Raw genomic sequence first — 16,393 nt, 5'->3', positions numbered from 1 at the left:
CAGTCTTGTTGTTTCATCATTATTTGAACTGTCAAGTCAAAGGGAGAGCATGTGATATTAGGTTTTTACTATTTCTAAAACAGAGGATATGTATCCTGCAGTAAATTGTTTTGCTTCCAGTGAGGATGGATGCTGCTGTGTTCCTGGGAGGGAGAGAGCATCATTGTAAAAGAGACATCATGCCATTGTCAGCCTGCAATCTGACGATCAATAGTGAAAGCGATGTGAAGGAACCAAGATATTACATTAGGTAGAGAGAAGGTAGAGAGACAGAGAGAGAGAGAGAGAAAGAGAGAGAGAGCATGAGATGGGAGTGATAATCAATGGCGGCCACAGGAGCCTGGCAAAAGCTGTGTCATTTGTCACCCAGAGAGAGCGAGGGAAAGAGAGAGAGAGAAGGGGGTGGGGTGGGGGCGGGGGGCAGACAGACAGAGCTGTCCTGATGTAGCTTGGCGCCCAGCCAAGCTCCGTATGAGGGCGTCTCAGTGGTTGTAAGATTTATCACTTAGGCGGCTGGCCTTGTTACTGATGAAGACATGAATCTGAGCACCGGAATGCACAATAGGTTACACACGTGGGCACTGTGCAGGTACTGTATCCATGTCCTTAGATCACACCCCTGTTCCTGACACTCTTTACTGCAACAATTGAAAAGGGGAAAATATTACTGAATTCATAAATGCACATTCATAGGCCTCTCAGATGTGTGCTTGGTGCCAGCATTTTTCTTTGCATGCACATGGGAATGCACAAATTCCCTGCACGTGCGTACGTGTGTGTGTATGTGTGCGTATGTATGAGAGCTTTTGGTGTGCATGCCCTTCTGCTTGCCACTCCCTGCTGCAGCCCAGATGGCTGTAAAGTCCTCTTCTCCCAGCAGAGGTCCCAGCAGCCTGCTTCTACAGCAGGAAAGGGACAGAGGGAGGAAGGAAGATTACCATGCTAATCATTCTGAGGCGTGTCACTGAATGTGACAGCGTCAATGTGGAAAATTCTAAACAACATTTCTCGCTCTCTGATCTGTCTGAAGGTCTCGTAAATGCAGAAACGATGAAGGGTTAACATGTTTTGACAGTACATTGTAACAGCGAAAGGCAGGTTCTGTGACAGTAGCCTACATTATATTACTGAACACACAGTGCAATCCATGTGCTGGTTTATAGAGGATTAATGATGGATTCAAATCTTATGTCAGCATTGTATGCTCTTTTCAATGAGATTGTGTTGCCTTGCTATAGTTCCAACCAGTAGAGGGCATAACAATATCACAAGATAGATAGATGTGGGTTATTGGGCTACCAAACTCTGGATTGACCTAACAGTTATCACTAGAGAAGAGTAAGAAAGGGGTTGTTTACTCCTTTCCTACCGAAAGCCAGCACCTGTGGAAGGATACCCCTCCCAGCTGTCACCATTCACATTTGATTGTTAATTATATTCATCATGTATATTGTTTACTACATGTACTGTATGCAGCATGTAGTTTTATTTCTTTATTTCGTTTGAAAATTTGTTATGACACGCACGCACGCACGCACGCACGCACGCACACACACACACACACACACACACACACACACACACACACACACACACACACACACACACACACACACACACACACACACACACACACACACACACACACACACACACACACACACACACGCATTGATGTTGCCTTTCTCTTGTCTGATTGGTTGGCTTCTACACAGACCCAAACAAGCCTTTAGAAATTAAGCTCTGAGGTGTCTGGGAAGGAGGCGCATGACCAACCGTAAGTGCTATCTGTAAAGGGTGCACTTCAAAGTGCAAAGGACCATTAGGTGTTCATCCATCCTTTTGTAATGACTCAGAACAGATCAGGGACACAGGCGCAGAGAAAGGCTTGGGACATGAGGTAAAACGATAAAAGCACGTCTACTGATAAACAGGTGGTTCAGACAGGTGTAAGCAGTCTGAATTTCAGGCTGCTTGCACCTGTCTGACCAGCCTTTTATCAGTAGGCCTACACCTGCTTTTTAAACGTGTGCCTTGGAAAAGGCACACATTCCAAATCAGAGTACAAAGTGAAGTCCACAAAAACATCAGTCTGACCACAGCAAACAAATCCAGACAGGGAGAAGACAAAATCCAATAAACAGAGACACATAAAATGAGAACACAGACACTAATAAGGCTAGAGAACAATGAACACACAAGGAAACTCAAAGACAATCTGGCAGAGAACAGAATACTAAACTAGTTGCAGGTGGGTAATAGGATGACTGGAGGACACACAAGGACAGGAACTGTCATCTTTTAAATAATGTTCTCATAAATAAGCCCCACTACTCAGTATAAGAATGTCATGGGTAAATTAATATTGCTTTAGTCTCTATTTGCAAACAGAGCTATATACTTTGTGGGAATAGTCTATTGTACTTACAGCATGTACTTGATTAAAATGGAATAATTTGGGTGCAAAATGGATTTCAGAGAAATCTGACTGATAATGATCTTGTCATGGAACTGATGAGAGTATTTCCATTTATTGCTCTAGAGATTACACTGCAGACATCTTCTGAGGTCATTGCCAGTTAACTTGAACAAATATACAGCAATACTGGAGACTGGTTCAACTCAGCTCTACACTCAGCTCAGCTCAGACACCTATGTGCATACACAGCACAGCGCGGGGACCCACACCTCCAGGGCGTATACACATTTCTGACGAATATGCCGTTGACAGCCTGGGTGCAAACATTTTGTGTTATTACATAAGATATCGTGCAAATGCTGCTTCCCGGAACTGTTCTACCCCCAGTCACTGTGTAAAAGGCATCCTTACATGACTGTTTCTTCACAGGCCACTGACAGACCCCCCCCCCCCCCCCCCCCCCTGTCTCACAGACTAGATAACAAACGTGCAATAAGCTGCTGAAGCATTAGTCACATTCTGTGACTAACTGGTGATGCTGTTATTCAACTTTGCAGTATTCAGTGCTTGCTTGAATGCACCTACTGTATTAACAGCAATGAACATGATAATGATGATAACAGCCGTGATAAAACATTTCATACTGTATTTGCATGCAAGTTTACTGGACAAACATCACTTTTGGAACTGTATAATTTTAGGAGTGACAACTCAAGAGACTCTTTTTGCCTTTTCTATTGAGGCACACTTCCTCCATTAGTAAAGTAACATCGGCCAGTAACGCCAAATGTATGCTCCAGAGAAAAGGTGTTCAATTTATTTTTTGCTGAAACATAAAATAGGCTTCAGTTTCATTGTGCATGATAAGGACCACTGCACATTGATCTGTGAACTAGCATGCAGTCCTTACTGTACATGAGTATTGCTTTTACTGTAAAGCTTTGAACAGCAGGGCGTTCTATAGCCATCTGGTCTGTTGGTGAGAGAAGGCACATGGCAAGCCACACTGCCACGAAAAACTAGAACCAGCCAATATGACCTTGAGATCTTGTTGTATAAGAAATGGAACCATTAATGCAATTCGATGAAGCAGCAGACAAAATGACTGCCACTCAAAAACATGAAAAGTACTATTTCCTTAATTTCACAAGCCATTGCCTCCCTACCTGAGGGCAGGAGCAGTCTGATTAGTCTATGTTGGGGTTGGTATACCCACTGGATTGCTTATGTAATGCAATACTGATAAATATTACAATCATCATAAATTTGTATTCACTATTCCTCTGGGAACATACTGTAGCGATCAGCCATTTGGTAATTTCAGTGACATGATACGCTTACTGAAAATATCTGCTCCATTTCCATCAGCCTCCTTTCCGTACTCCACACACACACACACACACACACACACACACACACACACACACACACACACACACACACACACACACACACACACACACACACACACACACACACACACACACACACACACACACACACACACACATTGTGTATGTTACTGCAGGGCATTCGCAGTTCTAAGGCTGTATTAGTCATACAGTAAAAGCAGTATAGTATTTTTTCTCCACCTGCAAGCAAGTGAGCAAACCTGAAAAAAATCTAAAAACGACAGTCTGAGAACATGAACAGGATGCCACTGCTTGCTTTTCTCTCTCCCTAGGGGTTGACATTACATTTTTATATTATCCTGGGAGAATAGTTTGTACTGTCACTGTAAAACAAAAACGAAAAAGACAGCTGAAGAGGGGCTTCAAAAGTCAGTGATAGTGGTTGGTTATTCACACATATCTATAGTCTTGTTTTATTTAAAGCTTAATATGTTTAAGGCAAGAAAAGGCAAGATTTATTTGAGATGTATTGACAAATTTCTCATCAGTTTTTCCACAATTCCGCCTTGGTGCATTAATCCACAGCCTGCATTTAAATTCACAAACTCTCCCTGTCATATTGTGGCCGCAAACACCTCTGCAAATGACAGGGATGGTGTCATCAAACCCTGTGATGTGTCACCTTGATTTTGTGTTTATCAGATGGCAGAGCGGACATTGATTTTACCATCACACATTCATCACAGCCTGTGTCTCCAGAAGCTCTTGTCCTCCTGTGGTCATGACTCTCTTGTTTGTTGCCCTATCAGGGGAAGAGCGAGGAGCCTTTATCAGAGTGTTAATGAGGCATTAGAGCAACAGAAACCGGTGGTTAAAAGCAAATAGGCAAAGGGGCATTGACTGAATACTAAACATGCATACATATCAAAATCCTGAGTTTTCATTTAACTGGGAGTGTAAAAATGAACATGGAGGGCTGTGTGCAGCCTCAACAACATCAATTTCTGCAAAAGGGTGAAAATAGAGACAGTTAGTGCTATATATGTCAGTCATTAGTGGGAGCTGTGTTCATGTTTGCCCTTGGCTCTGTCTCTCCAGCTATTCTTAGGCATAAAAAGGTATCCCTCCTTCCCCATTTCTCCTCCTTTCCCCAGCGCCTTGCATCAGACCCTGAGGGGTACAAGTGTCAGTTCATTGATGGAGAAAAGGACTGCACCACCATTCAAGTGGGAAGGGGGAAACAAAAGGAGGGAGGTGAATCCAGAACAGCAATTTGGCCCAGGTGCACAACAAAAATACCCCCTGACACATGGGATGATCCCTCCCCCCTCACCTATATGTTCGTGTTTAATTTGTGACCTGGCGACCTGACTCTACCTAGACTACAGATAAGCCCCACTGTGCCTCTGGTGGTCATTTTCTCAAGATAATTGAATGCAAACATCATCATCATTCAGTATGCTATCATACTGAAGAATAGCACGGCAGCCCATTGAGCAATGTGTAACAAACCATCATGCCAGCATTTGATTGGACAGGGTAGTGTGTCATTGCATGCAAATACGTGAGCCTTTAGGTCTATATATAGCTTTATGTTTTAGTCTTAATTTTCTCTGTCCTGGGTCATTAGCAGTTTAGCACCACAGTAGCAAATATTTCTGGAGGGGCTTTTAAGGCTCTTTTGGTCCGGACCGAATCCAACGGCTCATTAACATCTATTCTCACTTCCTACTGAACAACACATGAAATATTAATGCTGCCTCCACTGGCGTTAGTCCAGCTCCTTTCAACAAGGACAAATATCTTTGTATGTATATCTATCTATGTATCTATCAATCTATCACCACTTGTGATTTTTCCTGAATAACAGTGGATCGACAGTCATTAATCCCACTCAAGGTCAATATGAAACAGGTTAGAGATGTGTTACTAATGGAGTGCTGTATCCAGGGATGGATAGACATGACACATATTGCATCTGCCCTCAACATTATAGCAAGACCAAAACAAATGCTAAATTAGATCTATTAATATATGAATTCACTGTCAAACCTGCTTGTACAGAGAGTTCCATTACAATATGCAAAGCTATACTTCTTTCATCTGTGCATATTCTGTACATATTCTGTGTCACTAGCACCCGCCCCCTGTTGACTAAATTGTCTTAACAATAACTTCTCTGTAATTTATTGTATATTTTGGCCTTTTGTGCCAATCTCAGTGATTCATCATGAAACACGAAACGTTTCGTTTTACTACAATAATATCCTGCACAGTGGGTGTTGTGTTTTTTGTTTCCCTTTGAGATGATGTGTTCGTCAGCACATGAATGATGAGCTGTAGTTATTCATGAAGCATACACTCTAAAATGTGTGTTAATTCAACTCTGAGAATGTACAAATGTAACCTTTGTACACTCTCTGAGTTACAAATGGATACATTAACACAGAGAATTGTATTGTACTTAAGCGTGTCAGTATTGGGTGAGTAATACTGCAGCAGATTTCTGGCTATAACATAAAGCAGAGAGCAATATGCCTCCTCTTACATAATTCAAAGGTGCAATAAACAAGGCAGTTTACACATCAGGAATAGTAATCCCTGGAGCATTGTGGGTGTTCTAGGCTGTTCTAGGCTGTCATAAGTATGTGCAAAAAGTAGGATGTAGCGCTACTGTAGCCTACCTCAGCAGTCCATTCACAACTACTATGCAACAGAACGCCAGTAGGTGTTAAAAAAAAGGAAAAGGAAAAAGGTAGCATGCACAGTGAGTAACCATCATATGATCAGTGGTTGCCGTGGCAACTGATCCCAGCAGTCAGCCCTTGGAAAGTTTAGTCACATGAATAGGCGGAGACAGGAAGCTTACTATGCGTGCGTTGTATGCTCTAGCTTGACAGGGTGTGTGTGTGCAACCCGGCATGCATGTGAGTGTGCCATTCCATGTGCTCACACATGCATTGGATGTGCAGTATATTGTTGCTTGACTGGGTGCGTGTGCGTGTGCGTGTGCGTGTGCGTGTGTGTGTGTGTGTGTGTGTGTGTGTGTGTGTGTGTGTGTGTGTGTGTGTGTGTGCGTGCGTGCGCGTGCATGTGCGTGCGTGTGTGTGTGTGAGTGTGTGCGTGTGCGTGCGTGCGTGTGCGTGTGTGCGTGAATTCACACATGTGAATGTGTGATGGCAAAAGACAAAGAAGAGGGAATAGGGCAACAATACCTGGTCGGGTATAGGATGACCTGTACCATGACTGAGGATAATTAGTGAGTGAATAGAGGAGGAAACAGACTGGACCTGTGAGGTATCATTTGTCCTACACTGAACAAGACATGTACTGTATAGTTCTCACCAGATACATCCTATTAACAAAATCCATCTCATCTATCTCCTCGTGTCAGGTTACACTTATATTATTGATTTACAGTATGTATTGATTTACCGCCCACAGTGTCTTTTCACCTGACAGTAAGGAGTTTCTCTGAGAGGGTGCAATGCATGTGGAGGAATACGCTATTCCTCTCAGTTAAGTTCTATGCTGAACAAGCACCCTGACCAAGCTGTACAGTAGGAGTCGTGAGTGCAGTGACAGAGATCTGCCCCAAACACGCCCCAATTTTGTTTGTTTGGTCGCCCGGCCAAGCCAGATGCATTGCGATGGTGGGCAGGAATTTTTAGCCCTGTGCCCCCCGGATGCCTGGGGCATACTTTTAAATCAAGGCTATGTCAAACACGTGGTGTTTCTATTGGACCATAATGGGGGATTTTAAGGTGTGTATTGTTGATTCTGAAGTGTGGTACCAATACTGAATGACAGAGACAGCCGGATACATAGGCTGTAGGGTACAAAATGGTCTTTGACAATATGATACTCCTGGTGAAACCACAAATAAACCCTGACCTACGTTTGCCTATATTATTCTCTATTTTATTCATTTTATAAAATGTTTAGTATGAAATGTGCTACAAAAGAAAATTTGCCTTTTGCCTTGGTAGATGAACAAATGCCTTCGACCACAGCTATCCCAACATGTCTGCGGTTGTATTTCCTTGTCCCCTCTCTTTCCACCTTCAGTTTCCTGTCTCCACCCTCTCTAAATAAAACAAAACAAAATATATGAACTATGATCTCCTCATGTCAACACAGTAAATGCTCAGTGAACACTGATGATTCCTGCAATGCTCACTCAGTGCTGTGGACAGTACTGTAAAGGCGAGATATGCTTCTCCAATCATGAAATGCCTCTTACCTATTAACATTCTAAACTAAATAAAACAAACAAACAAACATGTTATTTGAAAACAAGAAGCTTAAACACTATCGACTAACACTAAGTTCCATACACATCATTAGTTGAAGAAAATTGGGGTTATTGCATCAAGTCTTCACGTTGATTGTAACCTATTGATACTGCAGGTTATAGTTAGTTTTACCTTCTAGTAGCACATTCCAAGACTGAATGCTACTAATCCTCCAAACAGTGTCCTTGTTTGACTTACATATTGTGACAGTAATATTTCTAAGCCAGTGGACATAAAGGAATTAACTAAGACATGGGCCACGGGCTGTTTTATGACTCAGGAATAAGATATGATAACAAAGAATAACATATTCCTCTCCCTCCATCCATCCCTCTCTCTCTCTCTCTCTCTCTCTCTCTCTCTCTCTCTCTCTCTCTCTCTCTCTCTCTCTCTCTCTCACACACACACACACACACGCTATCCTCTATTAACAATATACTTTGAACCATTGCATCTATATGAGGGTACATTTTTATACTGCCAGAGTTAACCTTTACACCAAAAGAGTGTGCAGATATAAAGCTATCTGAAGGTTTTCTGTCCTCTCTCAACAAACCAAATATCTACTGTACTGCTCATCCAGAGAGGGAATCCCATGTTGGCTATGGGATATACTTGTCAAGCAGGTGTCAAGACTCCAGGGTCAAGTTGGCTATTTTGTGAAAAGCCACTCTGTGTGCTGTGAAAAACGTGCAATCGAGAGAGTCAAGGACAGAATAAATTGTTGTGTCACAAAGACAAATGACTGTACCACAAATTATCTACAGCAGAGAAATTGTCCACGAGAAGCCCAGGTTTATTCTTCACAGACGAGACCTCTATTTGTAATGATCATCAGGGGTAGGCTAACAGAAAATCCTGAAAGACCTATTAGACAGTGAAGCCCACCAGGTTAAAGTAGCGGCAGTTAAAACTCTCTACTTTAAATGGGTCCATTTGGTTACATGAACACAGGATACACAGGACACAGGATAAGTCAGTCCATAAGCAGTGGTTCTGTTTCTAGCATTGCTTGTTGTTGTTGTAATTATAGGCTATATTATTTTTGTTATTGTTTATTGCTGTTATCCGTAGCAGTAATAGCAAAATTATTATTTCTAGTACTTACAAAAAATATATATATTATTAGTTTTGCATGATGAAATATAGACTTTTCTTTGGTTAATCTAGTAAATCCAGGAATGCAGTCTACATGAAACTACAAAGGAGCAATTGATGTGTTTTTGAGCAAACTGAAAGAGATATATCATGATGCTACCTGAATTGGGCCATTAGTATTGCTCTGGGAATACTGCAGATGTTTAGTAGCAACTGCTGACGTCTGCTGCCAACAGTCAGTCAGTGACTCAAACCTGCGTCAGAGAGTTGTCGTGACTTTGCCATAGTAATTCTCCATTCTACAGGGAGCTGAATTACCCCCACAAACAACACAACCACAACCACGTGGAAAGCAGAGAGATGGGAGCATACTTTCTTGAGGGCAAATGGTGTAACATTTAAGTCCGGGGTTTACCGTCGTTTTTATAGGCTACTGGATCAGTACGGTTACGTTTAATGCACTATATTATATAATATCCGGATAAAAACTGAGGATATTAGCTGACTTATGCCCGCCGGTCTGTTCCTGCGTCAGAGTTTACGCACCATTCATTCACATTCATGCCCCTTGCGCTCCAACACGCTCAGTGATTTCGCATCTGTCTGCGCGCAGGGATGCTGCTGCCTGCATACGAACACAGTGCTTGAGCTTGATGCTCATTTGGGAGTCAATACAATACAGACCAGATAAATCAGACGCTTGAGCCGTACGACGAGCATAAGGTAAGGATATGTTACAGCCTGATTTATAGCCTAGTTTAGCCTATATATGTCCGACCGTAACTGTTTATTATTGGAGCCGTTTTCCTGTAAAGGTTTGTCTCGTAAAACCATGTCTGAAGAATACGGTAGTGAAACATGAACATATTTTTCTCGACACGTCGTTCCTCGTTCGACTCGTTCACACCTGTCAAATGGAGATTTCACCTCCACTTGCAAGATGAGCGTCACACATGCACATCGTCTGAGCCCTGATACATGATTGTCATATCATGACAGTCATGGATGAACTTCAACCTGGTGTTTGCACTTTCTGCCTTTTTGGCCCGTACATCTACATTAACGTTCAGATTTCAAATTTGAAGTGCTTACCCCATGGCCACGGATGTAGCAATTATGTACGAGTCCTCAGAACTACCCGTATCTTCCGTGTTGTTCAATAAAAAGCGTTTTAATCCGATTTGTGTTCATTTTCTCCGCGTTTTCGCCATATGCTTTCAACCACGTGACCCTATCGGTTGGGAGGTGTATTGCACTAACTCTATGAGAAAATGGCCGCCGATCGGATTAAAATGCTGTTTATTTAACAATACGGTAGATACGGGTACTTCTGAGGGGCCGTACATAATTATTACATCCCTGGCCATGGGTTAAGCACTTTATATTTGAAATCCGAACGTTTATGTAGATGTACGAGCTAAAAAGGGAGAAAAAGCAAACACCAGGTTGAAGTTCATCCATGACGGTCGTGACAGACGACCGTCGCGTGATCCATGGCTAACATCGTCTATGATGAGCGTTGGTTGAGATCGCCCTCATTGACGATGGTGTGCAGCGCGTGTCCCGATCTGAACACAACACGAATTATGGTTTATGGTCATCCAGTGTCTGTTGTTACTAGTGTTTTACTCAGCCAGTTTGAGTACATAGAGTCAACGTGCATCCTTTGACCTTGACAAGACATGCGAGCTTTCACTGGTGGTCTTCAAACTGTGTTGGGCCTAAATAAATAGGCTACATTACTGTACGTGTCTCAAATAAAAGATTGGGCCACGAAGGTATCATTTTGGACCTGTCCAAGTGACTATTATTATTCAGTGGGAGGTAAAGTTGTTCATGGTAGCTGATTGGCTGCCATCCGAACCTGCTGTCAATATGGCATTTCCCTATTGAGTATAGTTTACATGACTTATTACTAATCTGATCCATTTTGAGAAGCTGTCAATGCGAAAAATCATTCAACTGCAAGCCAGACAGCCATTAGTGAGCTAATCACATATGTATGCCACTTCTGCCATGGTCTTGAAAACCTGTTTTGTCATGTTAAATGTCAGTCCTTTGGGGGATATCATCCTACTATCCTACTATCCTACTATCCTACTATCCTACTATCCTACTATAATTCTAGTAACCTCTGTGCGTTTGTAGTGGTGGTGGTGGTGAAGCTACCCGGTTCTCCCCACTGGCTGGACCAATTGCTCTGATTTTGCACACAGCCATTGACCATTACCATCTGAACTTAACTGTGAAGCCCGTTTTTCAATTTCATCAAATCTCAGCTTCTTATTAGCGTTTTTGTGTCAAACACTGTCGCCATGGTTACGGGGCTGCCCAGCTATGGGACGAACTGCCTCCCGGGTTGCCAGATCATGTGCGCATATCCCCCCACGGATGCGCTGCGCCGACCGGGTATGGTCTAGTATCTGGTAATTCAAGGAGAGACAGCAGGGTACCACTGATGCTGCAGGGATGGGATTTCAATTTCACAGCTAGAGACATTGCTTAGCAACCATGGCTAGATAAAAGTAGAGCATATCTTTGTTGTACCTGATACTGAGAACCTGTGCTGCTATTTCATCAACACCTGTCTGGAGGGTTGGGAGGATGTATTCATCTCGTAACATGTGGGAGGACACAGGTGTACAGCTCCCCTCTCCAGAGGGGAGAGAAACGCATCCTCCTGTGGGATCCATACAGCTCTTACCTGCAGCACTAAATCAAGTTAAAATTACATTTAGAAATGAAGGTGGAAAGCTCAATTTATAACACTTTTTCACAAAAGGAATATAATTCTCTAAAGCAGGGGTCTTCAATAGGGGGTCCGGGACCCCCAGGGGGTCCTCAGAGTTACTATAGCTGATAGAAAAGAGCATGTGTAAACAAACAGACACTAAAACTAAACTAAAAAATGTAATTAATTGGCACAATGCTGATGATAGTGCTGCAAACAAGTCTATGAAGCTATCTATGAAATCTATGAACATTTTTAATCTGCAACACAATTTTATACAATATGTATGGGGGTCCCTGCTTCATCTCTCTCTCTCTCTCTCTCAGCAAAGGGGTCCTTGGCCTGAAAAACCTTGAAGACCCCTGCTCTAAAGCTCATTTACTTAAAATTATATTTGCCTAACTGCATGGTCACACACAGGTTTATTTTTCACAGGAGCTGTATGCTTCTCAAACACGTTCAGAGCACGTGTCCGGGGTTATTGCGCTAACAATGTGTTGCTTAGTCGATCCGTGTGTTCAGGTTTAACCTGGCCAACCCAGCACTGGGCAGGTTATTGTGTTGGTGAAATAGGCTCCCCCCGCCCCCACACTGCCTCTACCCCCCCATCCCTCTCCCTCCCCCTTTCACCCTCACTCTACCCCCCTCCCTCCCTCCCCCTCTCTCTTTATCCCTCTCCCTATTCCCCCTCTGCCCCTCCCTCACCTCCTTATCTCCCATTTCTCCTTGTGTGTGTGTGCCAGGTATTGTTAGTATGAACTATGTCTATGCGTTAATGTCGGCATTGCAAATTTGCACACATTAATTCTAGTCAGCGCTTAATGTAGAAATGTTTCTCATACTACAAAAGTAGGTTAAATTCCCAAAAAATCCTAAAACTAATATTGCAGAAGAGCAGAAGGCTAAAGTTCATAATTATATCTACTAGAAGAGGTTGGTAAAAGAAAACTGCCCTGCTATGATGATGATGATGATGATGATGATGATGATGGTGATGATGAAGATGATGGTGGAAAAAGTAATTTTAACTTTCACAGTTAATTTAAACGAACACTCAGGATTTTACTCTAGTCCTTTAGCCCCCACAAGAAAAGGAAAAATCACACCCTGTGTGAGTGAAGAGAGTGGTGCCTTTGATGAGCCCCGTATTGATGTTGTCATCAATGTTTGTTTATTGCACATACACCCTGACACACGGACACACAGACAAAGTCAGATATAGGAGTGGTTGGCACCACTCAAAAACTCTTGGCAAGCACTAAGTGCAAATCTTCATTTAACACATCATTAAATAGAATGATTGATGTTGGCTCATATCTTTGTGTCGTGATATAGATTGACTGTGAGAGCTCAGCTCACTGCCGTATCATTGTGGGGATCAACACTAGGCTTTGGCACGTAACTGCTGCATGTCGTGACTGCAGGGGTCTCGCCGCCACTGAGGAATGCAATGTGCGTGCTGTCATAGTAGTGGCCCCCGGGTGGGCCGGCTGCCCAGCCGGCTGGTGGCTGCTCTTCAGCACATGAGAGCCCTGCATGTTCTGCACTATTAGCCCCTTTGTCCAGATCCAACACCTCTGGCTGTCTTCCCATGGCCTTTATTTGAAAGAGTGACGAGTCACTCACTAACCCAGTGACCCAGCTACCAGTTCACAAAGTTGTTTTTAAAGTCTTATTCGGAAGTTCCCCGCAGAAGTATCAGTTAACTTCAGTTCACTGTTATCTGCTCTGCCTGCTGGTGTTTGGCATTTAAACAAAGGGTTCTTTTATCATTTACTGGAGATTTCTTTACTACTACTACTACTACTTTATTTAAATGTAGAATGTTTCCTAGTATTTAGTGGTTTGTATGTTTTTGAAGCATACCTATACAAATCTTGGTGGTTTTGTGCACTCTGCATATCTCTAAAGCTTTAATATGGATTTTAACCTTCAAAATCTGGTTTTCAGACCAGCACTCCCTGACAACTGGTATGACATAGTTCACTTGACTCAGGTGCTACGCAACGTCACGCGTTCCACAAACTTCCACGCCAATCAAATCCTCTTCAAAGACATGCATATGCTGCATGTCTGGTACCTGGTATGCATGTCTGTAGTCAGACTCAGATTGGACAACAGACCCACGTGACTAGGAGTCAGACTAGGAAGTAAACAGACACTAACACGTGAAAGAGCCGGTAGCTGCTCGCACGCGTATGTGTTTGCGCGCACGTGCGCGCACGATGCAGAAAACAGTGGATTGTTCCTTGATTTATTAGTCGGCTGCATGTGTATTGCTGTACTGTGGTGATGCCTGATTTATGCTTCCGTTGAACGACGTTGTCCCGTGGCAGCCGATCTACACGCCCACAACGTGTCGCATCCGTGACGCGTTGCAGGTTTGTAGATTGGCTCGCATCTTAGTTTGAACGTATAACCGAGCCGAGTTTTCCGTCTATAGCCGCAGTGGCCGATGTAACAACATATATGACGGCGTTCTACCGACGCATGCTGTTATCATTCTATAAATGTTTGCACAGAACACAATCTTTATTCTATCATTGCCTACATTGTAACATTATGGCAAAACTAGGTTACTATATTTACATTGCAATTCATATATAACTAACCCTGGCTAGTAGGCCCAGAGACTCTACACTGTCTAGTCCACTATCTTTTCATAGTGTATGGTCTAAACCAGCTTTTCCCCTAGAGTAGGGACTTACCCACAGTGCTGTAGGATTATTGCAGGACTTTGCAGGGCTCTGCCAACAAATTTAAACTCGCACACAATTATGCATGTAAGTGAACTAGGGGCTTGTTGTCCGTACACAACTTGAGGTTCCCGTGAGGCACTGTACGTAATGAAGCCAATTATTGCCACAGCGTTAGCCTGCACTATTCTTTCATCGTGCTTTTAGAACGACATGCAAAGAAGGTGGCGAGTACAAAACACAGACAGTAAAATACACGGAGCTTTGACCTAAGTGTTCTATTGCATTATGTTCCCTTGAGACCAATAACCACACAAGCAGAGCACTGATCTCTTCACTGGCTGCTGTTCATGTGCTCTGCAATGCTATCCACATGACTCAACTATAATGTGTTTAGCTCTTAAATGGGTTTGAAAAACAATCTCTTCTCTCATTGACTCTCAACTGCATTACTGAAATACCTCACCCAAGGTTCTAATCTACCATGCTTCAATAACATACATTCCTAAAAAACATGATCTTAAATTATTTCACTGATCATTTGAACCACATTAACCCAAGCGTCCCTATTCGATCAATGAGGTATATGAGAGTTTAAGCGGTTACATTTTAGCTGCATACAGTAGGCTACTGCTTTCAAGAAATGTCCATCCAGCTCCATCACTAATTTTTGTCCGTGCCTGATGCATTGTCCCAGTTCATACTGTATAGGTTAGTTTCTAATAATCGTATACATACAAAATACAGTGATTTTGATTAGTTTTCTGCTGTATAAATATACTGGAGACTAGTCTGTCTGTCTGTCTGTCTGTCTGTCTGTCTGTCTGTCTGTCTGTCAAGGCCAAGGACCTCAATTTCTGAATATTTTATAAATCCGTCAACGACAAATAAGACATTTTTGTGAATTAATAATGGCAGAGAATCATCCCTCCAGGCTATGGAATATGCATTCCACGAGTCTATGGACTACAGCTATAGCAAATTGGGCGCAATCTGTATGCCTGGTTTATGGGATCTACACTACTAGCCAATTATAACTCTCCTGTCCCTCCGGCTCATGGGATGTAGCGGTACTAGCCAATTGCAGGCATGCAATACGCTACTACAGTGAATGTGCAGCCCAGCACATTCCAGTCTGTGTATGCTACAATTCATACTCTGGACTATGAATTGGCCTTTAGCCTATAACATGTGATGTCAAGTGATGGCAACATGCCACACTACTGGTTGACGTGTTCACCGTCCAAAGATTTTGCACTGTAATGATTTAATGAAAGCCATTTCATACATGCACACAACCCCAAAATATTGTCATCACATGCATGCCTACTGGCGGAGATTTGCGCTCTACTGAGTGCACCTTTCTCGTCTGTTCTTTCATTCTTTCGTGTTTAAAGTTCTTGGTGCCGTAAGGAATACTGGAAACTGCTTTTAAATGTCAGAAGAATTCCTCAAACTGCTGTCAACACTGTGCAGAGAGGAAAAATACAACAAAGAAACAAAGAGTATTTTAATCTTTAATCTTGTCTTTAATACTAGTAACTAGCTAATTCACCAACTGTGTCCATTTATGATGCTTTTTCATGAAAACATCAAACAAAAAAGCTGAAGCTTGTTTCCATTGTGGTCCACATGTATCACATGTGGACCACAATGGAATTAAGCTTAGAGCTTTTTGTGTTGCCACGTTGGTGTTTTTGAATGGTGACACTGTTGTGATTTTAAAATTGCCAGTAAAGTATTCTATTCTATTCTAACGATGCAAGTGCCAGCTGCTCATTCAGACACCTTCCAATCCTTTC

The sequence above is a fragment of the Gymnoscopelus microlampas genome (genome assembly GCF_963454915.1).
Source record: "Gymnoscopelus microlampas genome assembly, chromosome: 10".
In the NCBI taxonomy this organism is placed as follows: Eukaryota; Metazoa; Chordata; class Actinopteri; order Myctophiformes; family Myctophidae; genus Gymnoscopelus; species Gymnoscopelus microlampas.
The sequence above is the reverse complement of the archived record's forward strand: the minus strand, read 5'-3'. Positions refer to the sequence as shown.